Source organism: Mustelus asterias, chromosome 8 (genome assembly GCF_964213995.1).
Source record: "Mustelus asterias chromosome 8, sMusAst1.hap1.1, whole genome shotgun sequence".
In the NCBI taxonomy this organism is placed as follows: Eukaryota; Metazoa; Chordata; class Chondrichthyes; order Carcharhiniformes; family Triakidae; genus Mustelus; species Mustelus asterias.
This window is the reverse complement of record NC_135808.1, coordinates 52279535-52292311: the sequence shown is the minus strand read 5'-3', so window position 1 is coordinate 52292311 and position 12777 is coordinate 52279535. Positions and strand designations below refer to the sequence as shown.

The 12777-nt window shown below is 43.5% G+C and overlaps 1 protein-coding gene across 1 annotated transcript in view; it reads left to right on the top strand.

Moving 5' to 3' along the window:
• Positions 1–12777, top strand: part of xpr1a (xenotropic and polytropic retrovirus receptor 1a) — a 323914-nt gene that overhangs the window by 245983 nt on the left and 65154 nt on the right. The gene's annotated exons all lie outside the window — the stretch shown is intronic.

Sequence of the window (12777 nt, the reverse complement as noted above, 5' to 3'; positions counted from 1 at the left end):
AGGCCTAATTAGAAGATGAGATGCTGCTCCTCCATCTTGTTTTGAGTTTCACTGGAGCACTGCAGAGGCCGAGGACAGAATGTGGGCATGAGAATAAGGAAGGTTGGGGTCACTGAGTGAAGGTGTTCCACAATGCAGTCACCCAGTCTGTGTTTAATCTCCCCAATGTAGAGGAGACCACAATGGGGGACTTTGAATACAATAGTAGGAGATGCAAGTGAAATGCTGCTTAACCTGAAAGGAGTGCTTGGGACATTGAATGATGAGGAGGGAGGAGGTAAAGGGGCAGGTGATGCACCTTCTGCGTTTGTGAGGAGAGGTGTTGTGGGAAGGAGATGCGGGATTGTACATAATGGAGGAGTGGACGAGGGTGTTGCAGAATGCTCGGGGGGGGGGGGGGGGCGCGGAGGGCGGATGTGATGGTGAAGGGAACATGTGTTTCCTGGTAGCATCAATTCCGGCCTCAGGTGACTGTGTGGAATTAGCACATTCTCCCTGTCTCTGTGTGGGTTCCTCCGGGTGCTGGGAAGGGAAGTGTCGGAGATGTACCATGTAAAGGCAAAAGAGAGGTAGAAATTGGAAGCAAACATGATATGTTTTTCAGATCCAGACAAGAGTATGAAGCGGCACCAATGCAGTCATTGATGTAATGGATAGACCTATGAGAATGGGCCTAATTAGGACTGGGACAAGGAGTGTTCTACATAACCCTCAAAGGGATAGGCATAATTGGAGCCTATATGGGTACCCATAACCACACCTTTTATTTGCAAGATGCAAGCTAGTTAAAGGAAAAATTATTTAGTGGCCGAACAAGTTCAGCCAGTTGGAAGTGAGTGGTGGTGGATGGGGGTTGTTCGGGCCTCCACTCAAGGAAGAAGCAGAGGGCCTTCAGACTCTTCTGGTAGGAGTGGAGGTGTAGAGTGATTGGACATCAAGAGTGAAGAGAAAGCTGATAGGGCCAGGAAATGGAGGGCATCAGAGGAATCACAAATGTAGGTGGGAAGAGTGGACAAGAGGAGAGAGGATGGAGTCAAGATGGGAGGAAATGATTTCTGTGGAGCAGAATCAGACTGATATGATGGGCCTACCAGGGCATCATTGTTTGTGGATTTTGGGAAGGAGGTAGAAGCAGACCATATGGGGTTGGGAGACTGAGGTTGGAGGCTATGAGGGGGAAGATCTCCAGAGGTGATGAAGTCAGTGACTGTCTTAGAAACCATGACTTGATGTTCTGTAGCGGAGTCATGGTTCGGAGGGAGGTGGGAGGAAGTGTCTGAGAGTTGACACTCAACCTCTCCAAGGTAGAGATAGCATGCCAGACAACAACGGCACCATTCTTGTCAGCAGATTTGATCACAATGTCACAAGTTCAGACGGAGACAGGTTGGAGTGAGTGAGAGGGGACAGAGAAATTGAGATGGCTGATGTCACACCAACAGTTCTCAATGAAAAGATCAAGAGGCCAGAGGGTGAGGTCCAGGTAAAGGTTGTTCCTGGAAGAGAAATGGCAGTGAATTAAACACTAAAATATGCAAAATATTGTGGATGCTAGCATTTGAAACAAGAACAGAGAATGCTGGAAGAACTTAGTAGATCTGGCAGCATCTATATGGAGAGAAAACAAAGTTAATCTTTCAAGTCCTTTTGATTCTCCATCAGAACTAAAGAGAGAGAATGTGTCAGAGAGAAGGAGCACATGTTAGATATTAAACTGTAACTAAGAGAGATTGCAACAATCAGTTGCAGTTAATACAGTTAAGGCGGCACGGTAGCACAGTGGTTAGCACTGCTGCTTCACAGCTCCAGGGACCTGGGTTCGATTCCCGCCTTGGGTCACTGTCTGTGTGGAGTTTGCACATTCTCCTCGTGTCTGCGTGGGTTTCCTCCGGGTGCTCCGGTTTCCTCCCACAGTCCAAAGATGTGCGGGTTAGGTTGATTGGCTATGCTAAAATTTCCCTTAGTGTCCTGAGATGCGTAGGTTAGAGGGATTAGTGGGTAAAATATGTAGGGATATGGGGGTAGGGCCTGGGTGGGATTGTGGTCGGTGCAGACTCGATGGGCCGAATGGCCTCTTTCTATGCTGTAGGGTTTCTATGGTTTCTACGAAGATGTAGTGATGTTAAGTACAAAGGACTGATGGCCTGTTGTGGTGGGAGAACTGTTCCCGCTTGAACATAGAACATAGAACATAGAAAGCCACAGCACAAACAGGCCCTTCGGCCCACAAGTTGCGCCGATCACATCCCCACCTCTAGGCCTATCTATAGCCCTCAATCCCATTAAATCCCATGTACTCATCCAGAAGTCTCTTAAAAGACCCCAACGAGTTTGCCTCCACCACCACCGACGTCAGCCGATTCCACTCACCCACCACCCTCTGAGTGAAAAACTTACCCCTGACATCCCCCCTGTACCTACCCCCCAGCACCTTAAACCTCTGTCCTCTCGTAGCAACCATTTCAGCCCTTGGAAATAGCCTCTGAGAGTCCACCCTATCCAGACCCCTCAACATCTTGTAAACCTCTATCAGGTCACCTCTCATCCTTCGTCTCTCCAGGGAGAAGAGACCAAGCTCCCTCAACCTATCCTCATAAGGCATGCCCCCCAATCCAGGCAACATCCTTGTAAATCTCCTCTGCACCCTTTCAATGGCTTCAACATCTTTCCTGTAATGAGGTGACCAGAACTGCGCGCAGTACTCCAAGTGGGGTCTAACCAGGGTCCTATAAAGCTGCAGCATTATCTCCCGACTCCTAAACTCAATCCCTCGATTAATGAAGGCTAGTACGCCATACGCCTTCTTGACCGCATCCTCCACCTGCGAGGCCGATTTAAGAGTCCTATGGACCCGGACCCCAAGGTCCTTCTGATCCTCTACACTGCTAAGAATGGTACCCTTCATTTTATACTGCTGCTCCATCCCATTGGATCTGCCAAAATGGATCACTACACACTTATCCGGGTTGAAGTCCATCTGCCACTTCTCCGCCCAGTCTTGCATTCTATCTATGTCTCGCTGCAACTTCTGACATCCCTCCAAACTATCCACAACACCACCTACCTTGGTGTCGTCAGCAAACTTACCAACCCATCCCTCCACTTCCTCATCCAGGTCATTTATGAAAATGACAAACAGCAAGGGTCCCAGAACAGATCCCTGGGGCACTCCACTGGTCACTGACCTCCACGCAGAGAAAGACCCCTCCACAGCCACTCTCTGCCTTCTGCAGGCAAGCCAGTTCTGGATCCACAAGGCAACAGCCCCTTGGATCCCATGCCCTCTCACTTTCTCAAGAAGTCTTGCATGGGGGACCTTATCGAACGCTTTGCTGAAGTCCATATAGACCACATCCACCGCTCTTCCTTCGTCAATGTGCTTGGTCACATTTTCAAAGAACTCAACCAGGCTCGTAAGGCACGACCTGCCCCTGACAAAGCCGTGCTGACTACTTTTGATCATACTAAACTTCTCTAGATGATCATAAATCCTGTCTCTCAGGATCCTCTCCATCATTGTGAGAGGATCATAAGAACATAAGAAATAGGAGCAGGAGTAGGCCATCTAGCCCCTCGAGCCTGCCCCGCCATTCAATAAGATCATGGCTGATCTGAAGTGGATCAGTTCCACTTACCCGCCTGATCCCTATAACCCCTAATTCCCTTACCGATCAGGAATCCGTCTATCCGTGATTTAAACATATTCAACGAGGTAGCCTCCACCACTTCAGTGGGCAGAGAATTCCAGAGATTCACCACTCTCTGAGAGAAGAAGTTCCTCCTCAACTCTGTCCTTAACTGACCCCCCTTTATTTTGAGGCTGTGCCCTCTAGTTCTAGTTTCCTTTCTAAGTGGAAGGAATCTCTCCATCTCTACCCTATCCAGCCCCTTCATTATCTTATAGGTCTCTATAAGATCGCCCCTCAGCCTTCTAAATTCCAACGAATACAAACCCAATCTTCTCAGTCTCTCCTCATAATCAACACCCCTCATCTCTGGTATCAACCTGGTGAACCTTCTCTGCACTTCCTCCAAGGCCAATATATCCTTCCGCAAATAAGGGGACCAATACTGCGCACAGTATTCCAGCTGCGGCCTCACCAATGCCCTGTACAGATGCAGCAAGACATCTCTGCTTTTATATTCTATCCCCCTTGCGATATAGGCCAACATCCCATTTGCCTTCTTGATCACCTGTTGCACCTGCAGACTGGGTTTTTGTGTCTCATGCACAAGGACCCCCAGGTCCCTCTGCACAGTAGCATGTTGTAATTTATTTCCATTTAGATAATAATCCAATTTGCTATTATTTCTTCCAAAGTGAATAACCTCGCATTTGTTAACGTTATACTCCATCTGCCAGATCCTCGCCCACTCACTCAGCCTGTCCAAATCTCTCTGCAGACTTTCTACGCCCTCCACATGATTCACTTTTCCACTTATCTTTGTGTCGTCTGCAAACTTTGTTACCCTACACTCAGTCCCCTCCCCCAGATCGTCTATATAAATGGTAAATAGTTGAGGCCCCAGTACCGATCCCTGCGGCACACCACTAGTTACCATCTGCCAACCAGAAAAGCACCCATTTATTCCGACTCTCTGCTTCCTGTCGGATAGCCAATCCCCAATCCACGCTAACACCCTACCCCCAACTCCGTGTGACCCAATCTTCTTCAGCAACCTTTTGTGAGGCACCTTATCAAACGCCTTTTGGAAATCCAAAAACACCGCATCCACCGGTTCCCCTCCGTCAACCGCACTCGTCACATCTTCATAAAAATCCAACAAGTTCGTCAAGCACGACTTTCCCCTCATGAAAGGGCACACAGATTTAAAGTAAAAGAGGCAAATTGATATGAAGAGAAAACTTTTGACACAGTGAGTGGTTAGGGTCTGGAATGCAACTGCCTGAGAGCATAGTGGAGGCAGGTTCAAGTGAAAAATTCAGAAGGGAATTAGACTGTTAACTGAAAAGGATGAATGTGCAGGGTTATGGATGCATTGCATGTTTTGCTTTATCTAGAGGTGAGCTATAAGGCTACAGTACCAGAAACGTAGCCTTTCTTAACTAATAGCATACCAAAGTGATGGACAGGAAAAGGCAAGTTGGTTCATCATTCCTGTCCTACACTCGAGGCCAGGATCAACATGACTAAATCCTTCTTACCGTCATCGCTACCATAGGCATAATCTCCTGAGAGTGGCAAAAAATGGGCCAAGAAGGGGGGATTTTTATAATGCATCTTATAACGCTACAGTATTAACACCATGTTAATTTTTCTGCGACACTGAACAATGTTAGAATGTAACCGGTGACAACTTTGTATTGGATATAATGTGACCAATGGTAACAAGCTGTAAGGGTCAGCTGACCCAGTAAACCATGGAACCAATTCCAGAATTATGTGATGGTCAGCTGACTCACTATAAATAAGAACCTGTTGGGAATTGTGGGGAACTTGGAATGGCCCAGAGCGAGGTCCCAAGTCTGGAGTGATGAAGTTTCTTTATTAAACCCTTTCTTTGATTAATAAGTTGGAGTAGGTTTTGTTATGTTTATTGTCTGCATTTGAAGAATTACTTCTGAAGAGAAACACAAAACTGCAAAGATTTGGCAAGTTTGAAGGCCACACGAAATATAATAAAATAAAGTCACCATATTCCCAGATGACTATAGGCTGCCCTCCCTTTTGAGAGAGAGAGATCTGGCTGGTGGTGATTTTAACCTGATGATCACCACACCTCAGACAAGGTTGAGAAGGCTTCATGAATAACCTCAGCCGGTACAGGAATTGAACCCATGCTGTTGGCATTGCTCTGTATTGGGAGTCACAGTAGAGGGAGTTTTACTCTTGCAGCTGGATCTGACATGGGCATTCTTACATTTGACATATAACACATTATTTTTCAATCCTCAGCAACAATAACTCTCAGGTTGATTAGTGAAAGAATATTGCCGGTAATTTAGTTTGCTGGGTGCATGTAACAACTTGGCACTGCTGTGATTTCAGTACTTGGAGCTGCCAGTATTTATAGTTGCATACTCCATTCAGACAAACAGATGGATTTATTTATTTCAGAGGGACAAAGTTAGCAGTTTCTATGATAATAAGTGACGATGTTTTGGGGAGGGAGAGTGGATTTAATCAAATCAAGCATCTAATATCACTATAGCACTAATATAGCAAAACTATTGATGTGCTGTTTTTATGGGCCCCTCACTAAGAGAAAAATACTAAAGCTTCCCTTTATTAAACGTCCTTTTGCTCAACCATTTTTTAAAATTCTGTTGTGGCTCCCAAAGGTGCAACTTCTACATGGTTAATGTACTAATCATAATGATGAGGATGCATGCAGTAGTGTTCTACTCTTTTAAATGAGCAATATTATTTCATTGCTGCTTTTTCACTTTGACTGGGTGCGTGTAAATGCACGGAATTGAAAGGTTGGTGGAATCTGTACAACCATTAGATTTTATTCTCAACACAGATTTTGGCACTGTTCTTTGTTATTGAGTAATCCAAATGAAGGACCAAGTTCCGTAGCGCAAGGGAAAGGGAAAAAAATGGAAAATAAAGATAAAGCACAAAATAGTCACCAGGAATTTACATTCTTCAGCACTAACCAGCCAACGATCCCCTGCAGAACCCTCAACAACGAGCGCAACTGGATAATCGTATTTGTCAATTTATTCTGAGAGTTGAAAAGTGCTTGACATTGTTCTAAACCTTACTGAACTCAACCCAGACAAAGTACTGTTTTTTGTTATTTCTAACAAGAGTGAATCTAATCAATGTGAGCAGTGTTATGTGTAGGAGATGGGATTTCCATCCAGCCTCAAACACAACCACACCGAGCTCACCAAATGGGTCAGATATTGGAAATGAGCAAATGTGAAGAAATTCATGTTATCTGTACCATCAGGCTGCTTTGAGGTTAAAATGCAATGGGATTGCAGGGAATTTGCCTTTTGTGGAGGAGTAGCATCCACTAATTTGGAGATCAAAAAACAGAGCTAGTGATTACTGCAAAAACTGTGCAGTACACAATTATCAGATGTGCCTCTCTAGTACAGTGGAAAATTGTAATGTTACATTTATTTTGCCTGTTGCAATAATGGTCTAGTAGTCAAGTGCTTAAAAGGAAAATTATTGCAATGGACAGTTAATGGTAACACTGAGTTGATTTTTATAAACAAAAAGTGGTTTGAAGTGAAATCATCTGTTATTATGCAACAGTGTGCCCTAAGGAGCCGGTATAACTATAATCCAATCAAAATTAAGAACACAATTTGTATTTGGAAAGCGTCTTTAATGTAGCAAAACTTTCTTCACAGAAACATTATCAAACCAAATCTGATGCTGAACCACATAAGGAAGAATCGAGACAAATGACCAAAAGCTTGTTCAATGGGATAGGTTTTAAAGAGTGCCTTAAAGGAGGAACAAGATGTACAGAGACGGAGAAATGTAGGGAAAGAACCTTAGAGCCTTGGTAGCTGAAATCGGGAATGCTCAAGTGGCCAGAATTGGATGGCACAGATAGCTCAGAGGGTTGTGGGGCTAGAGAAGGCTTACAGAGATAGAGAGAAGAGGAGGCCAGAAAACAAAGATGCGAATTTTAAAATCAAGTGTTGCTTAACTGAAATCCAGTGCAGATCAGCAAACACTAGAAAATGATGGGCAAACAGAATTTGGTGCAAGTTAGGACACGGGCAGCAGAGTTTGATTTGATTTATTATTGTCACATGTATTAACAGAGTGAAAAGTATTGTTTCTTGTGTGCTATACAGACAAAGCATACCGTTCGTAGAGAAGGTAACGAGAGAGTGCAGAATGTAGTGTTACAGTCATAGCTAGGGTGTAGAGAAAGATCAACTTAATGCAAGATAAGTCCATTCAAAAGCCTGACAGCAGCAGGGAAGAAGCTGTTCTTGAGTCGCTTGGTACATGACCTCAGACTTTTGTATCTTTTTCCCGAAGGCAGAAGGTGGAAGAGAAAATGTCCGGGGTGCCTGGGGTCCTTAATTATGCTGGCTGCTTTGCCAAGGCAGCGGGAAGTGTAGACAGAGTCAATGGATGGGAGGCTGGTTTGCGTGATGGATTGGGCTACATTTATGACCTTTTGTAGTTCCTTGCGGTTTTGGGCAGAGCAGGTGCCATACCAAGCTGTGATACAACCAGAAAGAATGCTTTTTGTGGTGCATTTCTATGGAGTTTTGGATGAGCTTAAGTTTATGGTGATTGAACATGGGAAGTTGGCCTGGAGTGTTTTGGAGTAGACAAGACTGGAGGTAACAAAGGCGTGAATGAGGGTTTCAACAGCAGATGAGCTGTTGCAGGGTAGAATCTGGCTGTTACTGGAATTATTTGAAATTAACTGAAGAGTAACTGTAGCTGGGTATAACCACTGTTTCACAGGCACAGTAGATCTATTAAATGACCACTATAATGGCGCACAGCTCATACCATGGGGTTTTTTTTGACAATGTTGTTATGTCAAAGGGTGAGGCTGGTATATGCATCCCTGGGGAAATCTTCAATATTGTAATTGTTTCTTCCAATGCATGTTATGAATATAAAAAGACTCTTTGCAATTATAATTTAATTTTCTTAACTAATTAGAGATGTTTTAAATTTAATGGAGTTAGAATTGCCTGAGGTAGTGTGCATTCAAAATGAATGCAGGCCAAGTTCATCCACAGTGTGTACTGCATCCTAAGAAAATAAAACAGGAGCGTGTGTGTACACGTGTGTAGGGGGAATCAGTAATGTGTGTTTGTGTGTGTTTGTTTGTTTAGGGGGAGTCAACAGGGAATGAGATTGGTGCATGTTCCTGCCTTTAACAATTCTCAGTATTGACTCTCCCAACTTCCACTCTTTCATATTTTCTCTCTCCATTCTTTCCCTCCTTGTTTTCACTCTTTCCTCCATGCTTTCCCCTCTGTCCATTTCTTTTTTTCTTGCTTTTTTCCCTTTTGTTTCTCTTATTCTCGCACTTATCTGGCCCAATTCACTCTTCCAACCCTTTCTTCAGGGCGGCACAGTGATTAATACTGCTGCCTCACAGCACCAGGGACACGGGTTCATTTTTGGCCTTCGGTGACTGTGTGGAGTTTGCACATTCTCCCTGTGTCTCCAAGGGTTTCCTCCGAGTGCTCTGGTTTCCTCCCACAGTCCAAAGATGTGCAGGTTAGGCGGATAGGCCATGCTAAATTACCCCTTAGTGTTCCAAGATGTGTACGTTAGGGGGATTAGCGGGGCAAATACATGGGGCTACAGGGATAGGTCTTAAGTGGGGTGCTCTGTTGGAGAGTCGGTGCAGATGTGATGGGCCGAATGGTCGTTTTCTGCACTGTTGGGATTCTATGATTCTCTCAGTACTCACTCAGTTCTCCCATGCTCACTCTTTTCCTCTCAGCTGTTCTATTCCCTGCTCTTCTATTCCACCTTGTTACCCCTCTTCTCTCCCTCCATTCCTCTTCCCCTCTTTTTTACCCCTCCTACCCCATTTCTCTCTTCCTTACTTTTTTAGTTTATTTACTAGTGTCACAAGTAGGCTTACATTAACACTGCTGTGAAAATCTCCTAGTCGCCACACTCCAGCGCATGTTCAGGTGCACTGAGGGCGAATTTAGCATGGTCAATGCACATAACCAGCACATCTTTCACACTGTGGGTGGAAACCGGAGCACCCGGAGGAAACCCACACAGACATGGGGAGAATATGCAAACTCCAACTAGACACCCGGGTCCCTGGCGCTGTGAGGCAGCAGTGCTAACCACTGTGCCACCATGCTGCCCTATAATTATCTTCCTTCCTACTTCCTATAATCAATGTCCCTCCACTAAGAAGAATCAGCCAGTCGCTGTAGATTACTTGCCAGTGACTCCTGCTGGAAAGTATATGTATGTGTGGTTATTGAATAAGGACAGGACTGGGTTATGATGCCTTCCATTTCTGATTACCCTACTGAAACCTCTAGTCAATGTTCATGCCTGAGAGTGACCTCATGAGCATGAAGTACTTGTATCGCTGATGACGGTGATCGGCCTCATGCCTGAGGGATTACACCAGCTCATGGCCTTGGTTTTTATCCTCACGAACAGTAATGTGCCTGCCCATTTCCCATATCTGTCTCTTCAACTTCTACTTTAAACTACAGGTTATTAAAACCTGACATGGTCTCTCCTGCGGGTTACTTCATGTAACCTCCTATCTGTTTCTATTCCAGTCATACAGCTTTCATTCCTCATCTTCAATATTTTTATAACTAAAAAATGAAGGTGTTCAAAGAAAATGAAAGAAAACATTTTTTCAAAGCTCCAATGATTTTTAACTCCCAGGTTATTTGCTCACAGGAATGTCCACGAAATAAGTCTTGAATCTCTGGAGACTCCAGACAGTCATAGAATTCCTACAATGCAGAAAGAGGCCATTTGGCCCATTGTGCCTGCACTGACAACAATCCTACCCAGGCCCTATCCCCGTAACCCACATATTTACCCTGCTGATATCCCTGACACCAAGGGGCAATTGAGCATGGCCAATTATTCTAACCTGTACATCTTTGGATGGGTAAGAGTAAGTGACCCATGCATTAACCCTGGCCTTAGTTCCCAAAGTTTGGGCTGTGAGCCTGAAAAATTGCATTGCTATCTATGTGATCATCCATTTTGATCAGGATCTGTAGGTGTCAATAATCTGTAATACATTTACACAAGATTGTTCTTGTAGATGCTGTGTGAAGAGAATGTGCTGAGGGGGAATAAAAGGAATTGAGTGCGTTTTTGTAATTAGTTTTCTGAAAGGCCACTGTGGCAGCTGGCTGGGTGCAGAATTTCTAATAGAGTGTAATAATGCACATTTACAAACAATGGCGGATGATTGACAGGCCAGTAATTGCATGAATTGAATGCACTGTACCTTGTTAAAAGAATACAAATTCTACAAAAGCTGATGAGCATTTCTATGTGCTTCAGTAATGTATTTAACCGGTGATAAATGACGGAGAGGAAAAAACATCTAAACAATTGAGCTATCCTTGTAGTGTTGAAGTAATGTTATTTTTCCACTATAGTAGCAGTTGCTGAATAGCAGTTCCAAAGTGCCATCATTTTGCTTTAAATCTCTCCTACGTTTTGTCACCTCTTATGCTGAAGAATCACCATTAGGATACGCCACCAAGTAGCCATAGTTCACGGGATTAACTTGACATTGGGGTCAGCTCTGATACGAAAACCCAATGTGCATGCGCACATACTGTCAGCAAAGGGGAGGTAGCCACTCCCTGCACCTCTCAAATGCATGTGCAGGTCGATTTTGTGTAAAAATGAAGCAGGGAACATTCCATAATTCATACAGTAATGCACTTATCAGTTAATGATCATTCACTGCAACCAAGTATATTCACCACCTCACTGTCACTATTTGTAGTATTCAGTTAAAACATTCCATTTCAAGGTCTGCAGTTTAATTGAACATGGCAGCTAATCTTTGATTTATTATTGTCACATGAATTGATATACAGTGAAAAGTATTGTTTCTTGTGCACTATGCAAAGCATACCGTTCATAGAGTACATTGGGGAGAAGGAAAAGAGAAGATACAGAATATAATGTTACAGTCATAGCTAGGGTGTAGAAAAAGATTAACTTAATGCAAGGTAGATCCATTCAAAAGTCTGATGGCAGCAGGGAAGAAGCCGTTCTTGAGCATATATTATGGAATCTGTTGGTGTATTTCCTGTTAATCTATTGTTACAAAGTTCTAGTAACACTATATTGTCCTACAGTAACGAAGTGTATGCCATTGTATGATGTCTTGTATTTTCAGCTTTGCTACCTTTTCATGACCTTTTACACACTCAAGGATGGATGTTATTTTTCAGATATTTTGGGGGCATATTTTGTTTTCCTGTAAAGAAGTATAAGTCATTCAAAAGCTGGGGAAAGGTTAATTGAGACAACTCTCCATGAGGAGAATTGAGAGATGAAAAGGGGTAGAGGTGCTAAATGCATGCATTTTTAACAAAGCCAAGTTGAAGTAAATTTCTAAGTAAATGAGCAAAATTTAGAAAGTAGTATTAGGAGACAGATAGGGACCTGTTTTTTCAGCTGTTAAATTTTAAAGGAGAGTAAAAGGCTTTTACAGTTTTCAAAGTAAACTAGGGAAGGTTATTAAGTTTTCTTTGACCTGAAAGGAGAGGCATTAGGAATATCATGGAAGATATTTGTATTTTAAAGACGGTAAGTTCAATTGTCTGTTGCGGGCAATGGAATCAAAGATGAAAGGGAAAAAGAACAGTTCTGGAAAGATGTTGAGCTGAATTGTGTTGGCTATGTGTGGGGAAGTCATCCTTAAACAGCTCTGTGTTGGGAGAAGGTGTGAAGTCTGAAGTAGCCATCCAGAAAACCAGAAAAATCTTAAGTTTCAGAAAACAGTCTTGCTTCAGAAGTATTCTTGGATTTGCACAACAGTGTGAAAGAGACTGAGAAGTCATGGGGTGTACCCGTGCTAAAGTGACAGCAGTTTCGCCATGGTTTAACAGAACCCATGTCTCCATTGATTAGTAAAAGTAGATTCACCAGAGCTCATAGCCAAATCCATGCCACAGATTCAACCACAGAGGAAGATCCGGTAGGGAGATATAAAGTGATGCTTTCACTGATGTGACATCATTTCAGTTCTTAAAATAGTGTGTTTTCGTGTGAATTGTTAAGGTGTCTAATTTTAGAACTCTGAAGCTTTTAATTGAAAATCATTTACTTAAATAGA